At 48.5% G+C, this 13,885-nt stretch overlaps 1 protein-coding gene across 3 annotated transcripts in view; it reads right to left on the minus strand.

The window, feature by feature from the left end:
• Positions 1 to 13,885, minus strand: part of SH3BP4 (SH3 domain binding protein 4) — a 101,518-nt gene that overhangs the window by 29,848 nt on the left and 57,785 nt on the right. The window contains exon 3 of one of the 3 annotated variants that reach the window (XM_050752932.1): positions 13,353 to 13,545. The exons of the other annotated variants lie outside the window; for them this stretch is intronic. The gene's annotated coding sequence lies outside the window, so the exon portion shown is untranslated. The remainder of the gene's footprint in view (positions 1 to 13,352; positions 13,546 to 13,885) is intronic. 3 annotated transcript variants of the gene reach the window in all.

The following is a 13,885-nucleotide window of genomic DNA, read 5'->3' on the forward strand; positions in this document are numbered from 1 at the left end:
GGGATCGCCCAGACAGGCCAGGAAGGGGAGGGGAGGGCATGCGAATCCCTCTCCAAGGCCTGAGTTTCTCACCTGGCCTCCTCCCTTTCCTGCCTCCCCTCTCCCCTGTTTCTTCCCTTCCCGGTCCCCTCCCTCTCCGCCTCCCCTCGACGTGATGCCGGGCTGTGGGGTTGTTCTCAGCACACGGCACAGATCTCCTTGTGTTCAAAGCAACCATGACAGACTCTTCAGAGGCCCCCACAGTCTGTGGGAGACAGTCTAAGCTTTCCAGATTCTTCACACCTTCCTCCGTACATCCCATGGACTCACCAAACACAGCTACTGTTTCTTCCAAAACATCTCCAGACCTCGTGCGTTTCTCCCCACCCACTTTCTTGAAGACCCAACAGGGTTCCCTATTTCTACAACATCAAAACCTACCAGTTGGAGAATGACCCCCCCCGAAACAGTGCCTTTGCCTTTGCAAATGGAAGTCCACCTCTTTTCCTAGCTCTCCTGGACACATCGTCATCGTCTCTAGGCATTTACTGCTTTTATCCCGAGCGTCACACCGTTCATCATGCTTGTTATTTTTTCTTAGTTCCCTAACTATACTCGTTTCCTTGAAAGCTGGTGACTTGGCTGCTCTGTCTTTATAATTTTCCAGCACTGAGCGCAGTGCCTAGCCCAAGCTTGGATTGTCTCCCACAGACTGTGGGGGCCCCCGAAGCTCGGTGCTTGGTGCCATCTGTGGCACGGATGACTGTTGGCGCTCAGACATTAATTCAGCATCACATGCATTCAGGACCAGTAAATACACAAGGGAAAGCAGGACCCGGACCTTCCCTCTACTGCTTATCATTAAGCTGGAAAGATACACAAGTGAAACCAACACCACAGGAGAGGGGTGGGGGTCCCCGCCATGTCTTCTGGGCGTGGATGAGACTGGAAGTCCGCAGACACCTTCCCTGGTGTGCTCCTAGGTCAAAGTTCTTCACCTACATCCCTCACCTTCCCCGCCCTCACCCTGCCGCTGAGAATCATGAAGAGCTCACAGACACACCAGTGTGTACCTGTCAAGTGCTCATCAAGCCTGGGGTTTAGGTGGACATTCGTTACAATGGGCTTCTGTCAGTCCCCTTGAATCACATGGGAAGGCTGGCCTACCCGTGTCAGACGACTGACAGCAGACAGGCTGTGAAGTAGGACCTTGTGATCAGCCCAGACCAGAAACACTTCCAAGCTCGGGTCCCCAGCCAGTGACCAGAAAGAAAAAGTGCAACTGTCTCTGAAGACGTTTTAAGAGCAGCAAGCAGAGAGTCCCATTCATTTGACTGGGGCTGGCCAGAGGGCTGAAGTCAGACTCCCGGCTCCCACCTGCCACTTAAGACTGCAAAGCATCGGCACTGGAAGGATTTGTGCCCTCCAAACACTAGTCACTGACTTACCATCTTCTTTTTAAAAAAATCAAATGTTATTAATACTTCTTTATCAATCAACCCACTTTTTACAACTTGGTCATTTTAAAGGAAGCTTTCTATCGTACTCTAAAGAGACTTGATAGATCTTTCCTAGTGCACATTAACTTAAAGGAATGTTTTAAAGTGCATCTTAGGTGCCATTCCGAAAACTGCAGAGCTAGCCAGCCCTACACATCTTATAGATGAGAAAACTGAGGCTTCCCTTTTATTGAAAGGAGCTTTCCCTGATTAAAACGCTGGATCTGAACAGGCTGGAGAGGGGAAGGTGGCTTCTAGGGTTTAATACTGTTCCTGATTCTACTAACAGTTCTCATTAGTGACATACACATGCCATGTCTGAGGCTCAAGGAATTTCATACGGTGAGGACGTGAGTGGAGTCCTGAAGCCAAAGCAGCCATGCGGATGCCACAGTCATTGCAAAAAGCCACAAGCAGAAAGCAAAACCCACTCAATCGATCTGCTGAAAAACGCCAACACGCCCAGGATGCCTGACCTGTGTGGAAGGGCCCTCAGGGTGTCACTTAGGAGAGATGACTTTGCAAGGTGTCACTCCTTAGTTTATTGTTTTAGCCTCTGCCTCTCAGCCAGACCTTCAGCCACAAAGAAAGGGAGCAACTGCAATTTTATCCACCAATTTATCAAGAATCTGGCCTCTGAGCAATTAGTACAATTTGTGAATGAATGAATTTCCCCACTGAAGAGCTCACATGTCCATGAATTACTAATTGAGATATCTAGAGCAAAAAAGCAATGAAAACTCCATCCTTGACCAATATTTATTAAGAAAATGAGAGGGGACAGAATTCCTGTCCCTCCTCCCCTCCCACTGTCCCTCAATATACCTGTCTTTAGGAAATCAAAGATGTAGATAAAGTGTTTAGTGATACGGAAATGGGAACAACCTAGTTCCTCACACAGAGATTGAGGGCACCGTATATCCATAAACAGCCATGCAGCCATTACAATTCTTCCTAGGCTATTTAACAGAATGGAAAATCCACACAACATGATATGTAAACAATTAAATCCACAGATTGTATAATAAAATCTTCTTCTACTTTGTTTTCAAAAAAATAGCTTTTATAGAAAAAGAAGAGTAAATTTCACACTCAATGCTGACATTATCTCTAGGTAGCAAGCATATGGAGAGCTCTTTTCCTCTTCAAAATTTTCTTAATTTTCCTAAGATTTTTCTATAATCAAAAATGCTTTTTATAAGATGAATTTCCATTCTTTTTTTTTCCCCCGCCCCTGAGATGAAGTCTCACTCTGTCACCCAGGCTGGAGTGCAGTGGTGCGATCTCGGCTCACTGCACCCTCCACCACCCAGGTTCGGGCAATTCTCCTGCCTCAGCCTCCCAAGTAGCTGGGATTACAGGCACCCGCCACCAGTTAATTTTTTGTATTTTTAGTAGAGACAGGGTTTCACCATGTTGGCCAGACTGGTCTTAACTCCTGACTGCAGGTGATCCACCTGCCTCAGCCTCTGAAAGTGCTGAGAGTACAGGTGTGAGCCACCACACCCAGCCTGAATTCCCATTCTTATTCTGAAACATGAGGCCTGATTCCAGCAGGTCTTTGCAACTTTGTAAGGCCATGCTACGAGCAAGTGAAAAGGATGCCAGCCGAGCTGATCCTGGATGTTCTCAGATACTTACTTGACTGAGCACCTCTAATCGTGTACTAATCCCGGTGGATCTAACTCCAGGATTCCCAATTCCAGCTCTATGATCTGGGGAAAGTCATTTTGCCATTACATGAAAATAAAAGGTGCACCTATTTCTCTTGGCCTTATTACTCCACTAAGTAGGAGATATGGGCTACTGGCTAGAAAGATGTGAGGAGGGACAAGGTCAAGGAGTGGGGCTCAGCCAGACTCATCAGGCCCCAACTGCAGCTCTGCAGAGGGAGCTCCACCCTGACCCCGCTCCTCCCAGCAAGACTGCCACATTTTTGCTACTGTAAGTGGCACAGCAGTGATCATCTTTATATCCAATCATACTCAGCATTTTGGGTTATTTTCTTAGGACTGCTTTCAAGTACAGCATGAAGGGTTGCCAAAAGCAGTCCTGGAAGACTGTGGCAATCCATCCTCTCCACAGCAGTGAGTGTCCAGTTCTCACCCTTAACCAGCAGGTCAAGAAAAGCCTTGCTCATCTGACAACAAGGGGATGGGCCGTCAACGTTTCGATTCACCCACTTTCAACATCTCAATCCACCCTCCTTTGAATATTAGTCAGAAATAGTTCAAGTATCAGCTACCTCTTTTTTTTTTTTTTTTTGGAGACAGAGTCTTGCTCTGTCGCCCAGGCCGGAATGCAGTGGCACGATCTCGGCTCACTGCAGCCTCCACCTCCCGAGTAGCTGGGACCACAGGTGTGTGCCACCACACCTGGCTAATTTTTGTATTTTATTAGAGATGGGTTTTCAGCATGTTGGCCAGGCTGGTCTCAAACCCCTGACCTCAAGTGATCTGCCCGCCTCGGCCTCCCGAAGTGCTGGGATCACAAGCGTGAGCCACCGCAACTGGCCAAGTAGCAACTACTTCTTAGTCCTACCTGGTGGATTATCATTTTGCACCCTCTGCTCAATTACATCCTAAAATCTCAGCAGGTCAGCTGCAAATATCTCCTCCGCTCTGTGCTCGCTTGCACTAATCCATTTGGTAACTTGATAAAGTCTCAATTATGTAATCGTATCAATCTTTCCTTTGTCATTTCTCCTTGATGCACAGAAAGGCCTCCCTTGATGACAAATTCAATAAACATTCACATCTATTTTCCTTTACTTAAAAAAAAAGGTTTGTGGACTGAGATTAATGTACAAAGAATTTATTTTGCTTTTCGGGGAGGGATGTTACAAAATTAACTAGCAAACAGATGAGCAATTACTCCTGCATGAATTCCTGAACAATCTGTCCCCTTCTGACTCATGTGATGTCATCTTAATGCACTTTTAAATGTGTACAGACACTAGGGTCTGAACCGGGCTGTTCTGTGTCATTAGTTTGCCTATATTTATCACAATATCAACCTTTATTTAACCATGATAGTTCTGCTGTGTTGGGCTACATGGAAGGTCTAGTTTCTATGCACTATTCTGTTTCAAAGTCCTATCAGTTATTTTTACCTTTTTTTTCTTCCAAATAAACTTTATTATTATCATTTTTTTTTGGAGACAAAGTCTCAACTCTTTCACCCAGGCTAGAGCACAGTGGCATGATCTTGGCTCACTGCAACCTCTGCCTCCCAAGTTCAAGGGATTCTCCTGCCTCAGCCTCCTGAGTAACTGGGATTACAGGCATGTGCCACCATGCCTGACTTTTTTTTTTTTTTTTTAGTAAAGACAGGGTTTCACCATGCTGGCCAGGCTGGTCACTGGTCAGGCTTGAACTCCTGACCTCAAGGGATCCACACACCTCAGCCTCCCAAAATGCTGGGATTACAGGAGTGAGCCACTATACCCAGCTCTCTTCCAAATAAACTTTAGAATAATTTAATAAAATGTCTCCCATCATCTAATTTCTGCAAAAACGTATTCCCACTGGCATTTCCTGGGTACTGCCCTACAAGAAGTGACAGCTTTATACTCTTCCATCTTTTCTCCCACAAATGTCGCTGGGTCCACATTGATTTAGATATGAGTCCCAGAGCAGCGTAGGGCAGGGATTGCCAAACTTTTCCTGTAAAGGGACAGAGAGGAAATGAAGCTTTGGGTGGCCATATATTCTCTGTCACAAAGACTCAGCTCTGCCCTTGTGATCCAAAAGCAGCCATAGATGATACAAATACATGAGGAGGAACATGTTCCAACAAAAATGTATTTATAAAAAACAGGAGGCAGATACAGTTTGCCTCTCCCCGGTGTCAAGAGTATGAGGGTGGGACACTCTGCCTGGAGTCTGGCTGATGGACTTGGGGCCTTGGCACTGCCAATCACCAGCTGGGAGGCTTAGGGCAAAAATCACTTGACCTTGAAAGGCGTCCTTAACTGCAAAATGGAAACAATGAAAACGCAATGAGATAATAGGTACACAAAAAGCACTGCTTCTAGGGTTGATATTAACTAAAAGCATAACAATAACTGTCGGGTAACACCAGCACTACCACCAACACCAGCTGTAGTAGTAACAGTAGGAGTCAGAAGAGGACTCAAAGTATTTTCTTTGCAGAAAATCTTTTTAATACATTACGATATTTTAAATTTGGGTTTGGATGTTGTCATCACCGTGAATGCCGTCTCTTTTTCCTGATTATATTTTCAGGAGATTATTGCTAGAAAACCGAAGTTACTTATTTTTTCTTTTCTTTCTTTTCAGACAGGGTCTCACTCTGTGGCCCAGGCTGGAGTGCAGTGGTACAATTTCGGCTCACTGCAACCTCTGCCTCCCGGGTTCAAGCAATTCTCCTGCCTCCGTCTCCTGAGTAGCTGGGATTACAGGCATGCACCACCACGCCTGGCTAATTTTTGTATTTATTGGCAGAGACAGGGTTTCGCCATGCTGTCCAGGCTGGTCTTGAACTCCTGACCACAGGTGATCTGCTGCCTTGGCCTCCCAAAGTGCCGGGATTAGAGGCATGACTTACTGAATTTGCTCAAGAAGTCACTTATTTCTACATCTAGGCATTTTCAATTCAGTAACTAAAATCTTGTTTTAAAGACACCCATTCCTATAAACCTGCTTCAAGGCAAGCCAGAGTCTGCCCAGCTCAGTGGCGTCTGTCTCACTGCCTTTCCCGTTCTATCTCTTACGTCGCAAAGAAGAATCTTCCTAGATTTGGTGACTCTCCCTCGGGGGGGCCACGAGCTCCAGCTTGAGTTTCTTTCTCATAATCTGGTCAATAATCAATTAAAATGTCATTTACAACAACATTTCCATATAGAACATGTAACTTGCTTTTCTTTCTCTCTTTTAAAGATTCTTTTTTTTTTTTTTTTTAAGAATTTCAGAGTATAGTCTGGGAACTCTGGCCTCAGATCTCTCATCTGGAAAAGGAGGAGTGGAATGGACCTCCTTCTAGATTGAGAAGGTAGCAGCAGCAGAAACAGTGGTGACAACAGAACTCACCCTTCCCTGGCCAGGTGCGGGGGCTCACACCTGTAATGCCAGCACTTCGGGAGGCTGAGGCGGGCAGATCGCCTGAGGTCAGGAGTTTGAGACCAGCCTGACCAACATGGTGAAACCCCACCTCCACTAAAAATACAAAATTAGCCAGGTGTGGCGGTGCATGCCTGTAATCCCAGCTACTCGGGAGGCTGAGGCAGGAGAATTGCTTGAACCTAGGAGGCGGAGGTGGCAGTGAACTGAGATCGCACCATTGCACTCCAGCCTGGGCAACGAGATCGAAACTCCATCTCAAAAGAAAAAAAACACAATCACCCTTCCTGCTGTCAAGCCCATCATCCTCACACAAGAGGCTTTCCCTGCATCTCTCCCCTTTTTCTGCCCCCAATCCAGCCCACTATGTCCAGTCAGTGTGATCGTCACTGAACTCCAGTCTGACCTCCTCTCTCTATTACCTGCTCCTGGCCATGTGCTCCATCACTCACCTGGATGCCCTGCAGCGCCCTCCCGCCTGGGCTCCCTGGTTCTACTCCCTCCACCCACCCACCAACGAAACCATTCTCCTTAGGGCACCCAGGGCTCTTTCAACAAATTAAGTCTCTCCAGGGGCATCTCGCTGCATTCAGAACAAAATTTCACCTCTTGACTAGGCCCTGAGGCCCTGCCTGTCCTTGTCTCCTCCCTGGTGCACAATGGAACTGTTCCTGCCCCAGGACCCTTGCACTGGCTGTTCCCTCTGGCAGGCAAGCCCTGCTCCAGAACATCACCTGGCTGAGAACTTTTGCCACCCAGATCTCAGGCCAATGCCATTGTGCCAGAAAGGCGGATCTGACCACTCACCAGTGCAGCCTTGCTCAGCGGGTTTTGCTGTTTTCTGGAGGGCACATGACTTACCTCAATCAACTCTGTCTTCAGGTCTTGTCTATTTCCTGGCTCCCTCTGGAAGGTAAGCTCCATGAACAAACTCCCTGTTCCCAGATGTGCCCGGATTCCCAGAACAGCGCTAGATATGACTTAGTCACTCAGGAAAATGAGTTAAAAAAAAAAAAAACCAACTGAAACCCAAAGACAGCATCACACACCAAAGGGGCCCCTCAGAGCACCCCAGTCCTGCCTCCCTTTCTCCCAGAAGCACTTCACTGTGGAAACAATAGTCATAATAATATGTATCTTTTTTGATCAAAAATTTCAGGAACTTTTGCTTGCAAAGATCATGGAGGGGTGGAAGAATGATTTACCTATTCAATAAAGCCTCCCTGAAGGCAAGCTGATGCCAGAATCATGCTAGATGCTTTGGTAACTAATGTTGGTGTTTAAGAGGGAAGTGGCAGCTTTTCCTGCTCACCTGCCCAGAGGCCTGAACCTGGCTATTGCACACTGGCCTGGGAGGGACAGCCTGTACCTGTTCCCCACGAGACTAAAATAGGCACAGGCACTGCTGTTTTGTTTCATTTATTGCTCTACCTGCCCCCTGCCCAATCCCCTGGTTTTTGGAACTGCACCTCACTCCGAGCAAGCATCCAGACTCTACAGAATGAACTCAGGGCCATGGTCTGAAATGAGTTCAGACCGGAAACAATCACCTCATCCAGCTTCCTCCCTCCTGCAGTCTCCCTGCCCCGCACCAAGGGTTTGGCTACACCATAAGCCACTTAGACCCTTGAACACAGGTAATCCAAGACCCTGTAAGCTCTCGTCTGCCCCCACTCTCCCTGGGCCATGGAGATCTGCCAGGTCCCCGGAATTAGGGCCTGTGTCTCACTTCTGCACAGAATGTTTATGTAGGTGGTGTTGATAGGACCCAAGATACGAGGTACCCACAGTGCTTTCTGCTCCAGTGGACCCACCAAGAGTCCTGCTGTGTTTTAGAAAGAACCAAAAAAACTGGTTGAATATCAACCATTTGATGTGGTTCAACCTAAAACCAACATTCTAAAATAATTCATTACAGATTTAATGTGGCACTGCCTCTAATTTCCTGAAAGGGATTTTAACACTGATAACACTCCACCCATATGAAAAGGCAAGGGAGGGGGCCTGACACATGGCACCCAGGGAATGACTCTGGGCCCCTGGAGGGCAGGGGAGATAAGCACGTGTGCAGAAATATCAATGCCCACCCGTGTTGATAAAGCTACTTATGCCCAGCCATTCATTCTGAGAAGCCAGACACAAAAGCTCGAGATAACCCCACAGACAAGGGTGAAACTGATTAATTAAAGTCTGATCTATAGATGACAGAATGCCAAGCAGCCATTAATATGGCTTAGGACTGGATTTTTTTTTTTTTTTTTTTTTTTTTTTTTTTTGAGACTGAGTCTCACTCTGTCGCTCAGGCTGGAATGTAGTGGCACAATCTCAGCTCACTGCAACCTCTGCCTCTCGGGTTCAAGCAATTCTCTGGCTCAGCCTCCCAAGTAGCTGGGATTACAGGCACCTGCCACCACACTTGGCTAATTTTTGTATTTGTAGTAGAGATAGGTTTCACCATCTTGGCCAGGCTGGTCTTAAACTCCAGACCTCGTTATCCACCTGCCTTGGCCTCCCAAAGTGCTGGATCTCGCCCAGCCAGGAGAGCATTTTAAAACATGTGAAATGTGAATATATTAAGTCTTAGAGTATTTTACCAAACAATATTACAGCATGGTCTCAATTTTCTTTGGGTACATGAGAAAGCTACATACAAAAAAAGGAAAAAAGGAAAAAAAAAAGAAAGCAAACAGAAACTCACTGCAGGAATTGAGATCTGGATGATTTACGCTGTTGCTTATAATTTTTTTCTGTGTTCCCTGTATCTTCTGAAGTCAACGTGGTTCGTTCTTGGGGGAAGTGTGAGGTGGCATCCCCATCTCCCACAGACAGAAACCCGCATCTCTGCATCAGCTTGGAAGGGACGGACGGATGGATGGATGGACAGACAGACAGGACGGATGAAAAGATGAGTTGTGGTGGCTCATACTTGTAATTCCAGCACTTTGGGAGGCAGAGGTGGGTGGATCATGAGGTCAGGAGATTGAGACCATCCTGGCCAACATGGTGAAACCCCGTCTCTACTACAAATACAAAAAAATTAGCTGGGCGTGGTGGCAAGAGCTCAAAGTCTGTGAAAGTTTCTTTGACACACTTATTTTTACTCAGCCTTGCTGCTTCCCAAATGTTCCAGTGTGGTCTGGAATGCAAAGAATTACACCAGATTGGGTTAACAGGTGCTTCATTACATTGGGTAGTATGATTTCTTTATTAACTACTGCTCAGTTACTAAATTTTCCCTCCATTGATAGCTGTGGAAACTATGGGCTGCGCTTAGTGAAGGGTTAGCAATATTCACTGTACCTTATTTGCATTTGTTTGAGCCATTTAAGGCCCAAACAAGGGGTTAAAGGATAACACAGAAATGCTTGTGAACAAGCGCCTTTTGGCTAAAACCTAAATGCCACCAGGCCCTGGAGAGGATGATACTGAGAAGTCACTGTGCTCCCATTGTTTTAATACCCTCTGTCCCTTCTAAAGATGCTGAAGGTCCTCATCCCCAATAGCTGTAAATGTGACTGTCTTTGGAAAGAAGGTCTTTGCAGATGATCAAGTTAAGATGAAGTGACTGGGGGGCCCCAATCCAGTAGGACTGGCATCCTCATTTATACAAGGAGGAAAGGTGGGCACGGAGAGACTCACACAAGGAAACGTGATGTGAAGACCCGGTGAGACGGTGACCAACTGCAAGCCAAGAAGGGATGCTGAGGAGTGGAAGCCAGGAGTGGAGAATAGCACAGATTCTCCCTCACAGCTTCGGGAGGAACAGCTCTGCTGATGCTTGATTGTGGACATTGGGCTTCCTGAGCTGAGAACAGACTTCCACGGGCAAGACACTCAGCTGGTGGTGCTTTGTTACGGCGGCCCCAGGAAACAAACATTTCCTTAAAGGCTAAAACCGAGAAGGTTCGGACGCAGATCCCTATTCTCAGAACTCACTCCCCTTAACGCTGTGTGGGCGCTGCTTCCCGGGTGCCTCTCACATCTAACACGATGCGGACTCAGAGCACACAGAGGGCGAGCTCCCGAAACACAGGGACGAGGCCTTCACCGCGAAACTCGGCCAGCCTCCACGCTCACTGAGTGTACTTTCCTAAGAGCCCAAACTATCCGGCATCGCCCGATCCTGCTCGCCATTCTTGAAGGATCAGGCTGACGTCGGCAGGCAACGGGTAATTATACCTCTATATCCACCGTGCAATTTACTAAATCCTGCTACGTCACCTTAAGAGCCACGCAAAGGCATTTCTTAATGGCAATCAAATCACTGGGGCTTTCACGCTAGCTTTCACTAAGATACTGGAGCTACCTGAACATTGCGATTAACTAGGAATGCACTCAAACCATTAGAAAATGGGGGGAGGGTCTCGGGAATAAAAGGACAGAGCAGAACGGAGACCCTGTAAGAGACGGCAGGCAAAACCCCCTTGTCCTCAGCCCAGCGGTTACCTTGGGAGCTCTCGAGGCAGCGTTGATCTCCCCAGAAAATCAAGTTCCTCCTGGTGGGGCCCAACTAGTCTGCAGCAGTATACGCACCAACGAACAAAATAATTACTAATGCAAATGAATGCCCATCCCTAGTCACAGCGCTAAGATCAAACTCCAAGGAGAAATTTCCAGCAGCTAGTAGGAGCTGAGTGAAAACCAGCCAAGGGTGGGAAATCCCAGCTTGCAGGAGGACTGGGAAGTACATGGACTGCCCAGAGACAGGGGGGACAACTGGAGAAGGGGGAATGGCTCCTAACACAAGGTTCCTGCGTGATCATGGGGAAGACGGGCCGGACCTTCTGCACCGGAGGGAGGAAGGGCTGGCAGCGAACCATGCAGGCCGGGGAGGCCACTCAGACAGCGGAGGCCTGAAGACCTCCTCCCTTCCCACACTGGCCAGATGTGCCCGGCGAGTCGGCATTTAGGGTTTTAATGTGTCTTCTCTCACAATTGCCTCTCACCTCTGCTGATTCAAGAGAGTCATTCTGGGAAAATTCAGCATCCGGCCTCCAGGCCGACCAGGCTGTGTACTCGTCTGATATAGTCCTTGGCTTTCTCAATCCTTGTAAAATATTAAAAACATTTCCTTCCTCCTGCTCCTTGGAACTAAGTTGGGGTGAGGGGCTGTTTTGGAAACATTTCTTTTTATTACGAGTGGGCTGAAGTTTCCACAGCCTGGGAGAAAAGCTGTGTCACCATCTGCATTTAGAGAGCATGCACATTCAGCATCCGGCCTCCAGCCCCACAGCCGAGGCGCAGAAAGGCCAGTTCTGCTCCCAGAGGCCTGTGTACTCGTCTGATATAGTCCTTGGCTTTCTCACCTGATCCTTGGTAAAATATTAAAAACTCATCCCCATCTCCTTCCTCCTGCTCCTTGGACCACAGTGGATACTAAGTTGGGGTGATGGCACGGCACGAGTTGGAAACGCGTGTTGGGGTTACAAGTGTGTAATGCACTCCGAGGAGTAAGGTGGGTGACAGTAAGGGCCATGGGCTGGTGCCAGGCCAGTGCACCCTGCAGGCACTGCAGCCCAGCTGGCCGGGCAGGTGAAAGAGGGGAACTATGAGCGAGGCTTGGGGTCAGGCCAGGCCTGTAGGCACACGGGTCACCGGCAGTAAAAGGAAAGGGTTCTAGCCTTCCCAGGGTTCTAGGTGTGGGAGAGAGGAGGGGGGGTTCTAAGGGTTCTAGGAGAGGGAGGAAGGGTTCTAGGAGAGGGAGGAAGGGTTCTAGGAGGAGGGAGGAAGGGTTCCCGAGGAGAGGGAGGAAGGGTTCTAGGAGAGGGGGAAGGGTTCTAAGAGAGGGGGAAGGGTTTTCCTAGGAGAGGGCGAAGGGTTCTAGGAGAGGGAGGAAGGGTTCTTCCCTTGCAGTGTGGCTGGTCATTGTCCCCACTCAGACACAGGGCGTGCTTTCTTTAGGTGGGACGTACAATGATCAAAACATGACAACCAGGATGAAAACTTGGCAGACAACTCAGGCGTCCCCTCAGCTCCCGTTTATAGAACGTTACAGGACACATTTGTAGCTACTACCCTTCTCGACCTGTGTAGATGGAGCCTGGTCAGCATGACCTGTCTGTGGGGTGAAGACGCTGGGTCACTGGCTGTGGCTGTCAATCACTGAACTGTGCCGTGTGCAGCAGAAACCCAGGAGATGGTCTGCCGAGGTCAGGACCCTTCCCCTTCCAGTTACTGTTCTTGTGTTTCCTCTGGCCGGCTGTCCCTCCCAGTGCTCTGAGCCACCGTCAGTGCCCCGTAACACCCATGAGCAGCTGGAGGGAAGATGCCACAGCAGACAGATACACGCTGCAGGCCAGACGGCACCTGCAGAGCTCAGAGGGGAGCTGGGCAGCAGGAGGGCCCAGACAGCACTCCAGAAAGCCTGCTTATCCCAAGTAATAGTCCTTCAGGTGGTAAGGTAGCAAGTATATTCTACCCGGAACCATTTCTATTTAAACAAACTCACCAATGGGTCAGTGATGAACACTTAGCTCTCAGCTATGGGGAAACACTCTTATGCAAATCAGCTGATTTCTAGACAGTCCCAGAGAACACAAGCTGTCCCTCCACCTGTCCCTTGGGCAAATGTCCGCCCAGCCCCTGCAAGCCAGCTGGAACCCCAGTGTTGTGTTGGTGCGGTAGAGGTAACAGGGCAGTCAGACAAAAACAGGCAGGCAGCAGCCAGCTGCTCCCATTGCTCTCTTTTTTAAAGCAAAGCATAAATGAGCAAAGTGTGTGAATCACCCCGTTTTTCAGTAGGGCCTCTGCTACAAGCCCATACCAGGTGGAGATAAAATGGAACAAAACTTACCCAACAGGTTTCCGAGCAGGAGAATGAGTTCCCCAGAGGCCAGTGGCCTTTTGATAATTCACAGCTTGTTTGCCTTGGAGTTTTTACAGTGACGTAGGGAGAGGTGCTTGGAAAGGGCACCAAGAGTGATCCAGAGCCAGAGGACACCGCCAGAACCAAGGGGAGCTTGGAGAAGCTTCTTTCTTGTCTCCAACTAGAAAGTACCGAAGGAGCATTATTCTACACAGAGGGTACCAAAAACAGAATCACGAGAAAATAACCACCTACAAGGAGAAGCGGTACAAGAGGCAGCACCTCAAGCGTTCTCCGCCCCTGCTTTATTTCGCCATGGTTCCTGAGCAGGCCTCAGCGGGTTCTTCCTGGCGTTTTCTCTCCGGCCCTCCTGGTGCCCTGCAGGGAGGCTGCAGCCCAGAGTTCATGCCAGGCGACCACACAGCCCCAGCTGCATCAAAGGGCCTCCCTCCCATCAAGGGGCTGTCCCAGCCCAGGGCTTCAGGCTGGCTGAGCTGGGAGGCGAGGCTGGCAAACAGGCC

The sequence above is a fragment of the Macaca thibetana genome, chromosome 12 (assembly GCF_024542745.1).
Source record: "Macaca thibetana thibetana isolate TM-01 chromosome 12, ASM2454274v1, whole genome shotgun sequence".
Taxonomy (NCBI): Eukaryota; Metazoa; Chordata; class Mammalia; order Primates; family Cercopithecidae; genus Macaca; species Macaca thibetana.